The sequence below is a fragment of the Hyperoodon ampullatus genome, assembly GCF_949752795.1.
Source record: "Hyperoodon ampullatus genome assembly, chromosome: 6".
Taxonomy (NCBI): domain Eukaryota; kingdom Metazoa; phylum Chordata; class Mammalia; order Artiodactyla; family Ziphiidae; genus Hyperoodon; species Hyperoodon ampullatus.
In genome coordinates this window covers 69,848,089-69,850,500 of record NC_136919.1, presented here as the reverse complement: position 1 = coordinate 69,850,500, position 2,412 = coordinate 69,848,089, and the positions used below count along the sequence as shown (strand labels likewise).

The 2,412-nt window shown below is 39.5% G+C and overlaps 1 pseudogene across 1 annotated transcript; it reads left to right on the top strand.

Annotated features, from left to right (window-relative positions):
- The first annotated feature begins 1,126 nt into the window (after positions 1-1,126).
- On the top strand, positions 1,127-1,844 carry LOC307055146 (DCN1-like protein 2; annotated as a pseudogene). The gene has a single exon. The product of its transcript is annotated as a DCN1-like protein 2 (transcript).
- The last annotated feature ends 568 nt before the right edge of the window (positions 1,845-2,412 follow it).

Sequence of the window (2,412 nt, the reverse complement as noted above, 5' to 3'; positions counted from 1 at the left end):
TGGGGCTTTTCACTAAATGTTCCTTCTGCTTGGAAAGCTCCTCCTTTAGTTCTTCAAATATCTGGCTTCTTCTCAGTATTTAGGCCTCAGCTCAAGTGTCACCTCCTCAGAGAGGCCTTCCCTGAGGGCAGAAATCTTATCTGTCTTTATCAACATTGTATTCTCTATGCCAAGAACACTGACATAGGGGGTGTTCAATAAATACTGACTGATTGACTGACTGACTGACTGACTGACTATCCTTTACCTCCTCCAAACTCGCGTAGTTATTTTACTCTACTCGTTCTTCTGATAATACCATCCTATTCATACACTGTACATTGAAAATTATTATAGATCTCACATGTACTTCGTGTGCCTATTTTATCTCAATTAGGGTATAGGCTTTGAGAATAGGATCTTAGGTATTAGAATTCTATACATTCACAGGGAATATATAGAATAGTACTATGCATGGAGTAGCTCTGCAATAAATGTTTAGTCCATTTGTTCAAAATTGAGTTCTTCTCCAGTCCAGACAATCAACATTAATGTCATCCTTTCCCCCATGGAAAGGGACTTCAGCATATGGATTTTGTATTTCTCTCTGTGTTTTTCTCATGACTTCTACTCATCTTGTTTTGTTGGAAGACGAACCAAGGTGTTTAGACTAGAAGTGAAAGAAGAGACTGGAGCTAGAAGCCAGTAATCCAGGAGAAAGGCAACATGCTAAAGACTTGATCAGGAATGCTGGGTGTTTTCTGCCTTAGATCCTCTTAAAAATCAGCCATGTTTCAACTCAAAACAGTACAAAAGATCTGTTCTAAATGCCACACAAGTCTTATTCCTGGGGTACTATGGAAATAAGGGGAATTATTAGTGCCACCTGTTGGTGGAAAAGTATTATGAAAAGTAAGTGCTTATATGCATAACCCAGACTGAGAACCCATCAGAAAAGTACCACCTGTGGAGGGGCAGCTAGGATACTGGTCTTCTGACATCTATTTAAAATGAAGTGGCTAGTGGCCTGGACCTGCAGAGCCAGCCACAGTGAGGAGGATGCCAGTGAATGGGGAGCCTCAGACCCACTTAGAAGTGCCAGGTAGGCATAAGCTTAAACTGTCTGAGAAAAACAAGGCCCCCAGTCATGGCATTTACTCAGGCTGGTGAAAAAACTGCGACATATTGTACTGTTTAACACAGAATGAGTGAGAACTAGCAACTTCTTCCAAAACCCAGACTCATTCTACAAAGAATCCACGAGAAATCCAGTAGACTAGACGAAGCTAGAACAACTGTATAGCAAGTACAATGACCCACGAGGTGAAAATAAATTGGAGTTGATGGGATTCAACAGTTTTGTAATGATTTAAACCTAGACCCTATTAGTGTGTCAGTGTATCATCGTAAGTGTGGGATTTCAGGGCAGCTATTCAATGTGAATTTGGCAAAAAAATTAATTAAGGGGGGGTGGAATTTGAAGATGGCATAACACAGCTAGAGTGATAGTTCAGCTCTTTTGCTAAGATTAGAGCAAGAAGGACAAAATAAACTTCAAAGATTTTTATCATTTTACCTTTACCTTTGCTAAGAGCACTGAGCAAAGGTTAAGATTAAGAAATATTACAATTTAGTTCTATCTGGAAAGGTTAAACTTTTAGATCTTTGGAACAAATTTTTATTGGACTATCACACAAAATAAATCCCAAGGGACACTTGGAAACTTCCACTAGATTTTAGAAGTATAACTGCAGATATGTCTATCTATGATGAAGAAGGAACATAGATGGCCTGCTCCTACAGATGATTTTGCAGAATGATATGCATGGCCAATAGTCACAGGTGGAAAGCACAGCACTTTTTAAGCATAAAATTTAAGCATAAGATTATAAGTGAATTGCATCCTATAAAGCAGGCATTTTGGTCAGTTACTGAGTACCTTTGTCACTGATTGCAGAAGTCATCCTCAACCAGTCATGAAATAACCTCTTTGTTCCACCTAAGGAATACAGTGGCTGACTTTATATATACCATAAGAAATTCCTCAGAAGTTGGCTGCTTGGGAATATTTGAAGATGGATTATTGTAGCTGCTGTTTTTAAGAGAAAGATTTCTGCTTACAAAAAAGTAACATAGAACCCATTTGCGTGACTGCAGAATACGCTACAATTCATGACTTAGTGTGAAGCCCAGCAGTCACCAAAATTCCTGTTGAATTATGCTATAAATTGAACTGAAAAAACAGTAGGATGTTTTATTTATACAAGTCAAAGTGGGATATTATATTTATACAAGTCAAAAGGTGTTAAAAATGTGCCCTAGGGACTTCCCTGGTGGCACAGTGGTTAAGAATCTGCCTGCCAATGCAGGGGACGCGGGTTCGAGCCCTGGTCCGGGAAGATCCCACATGCCGCGGAGCAACCAAGCTCGTGC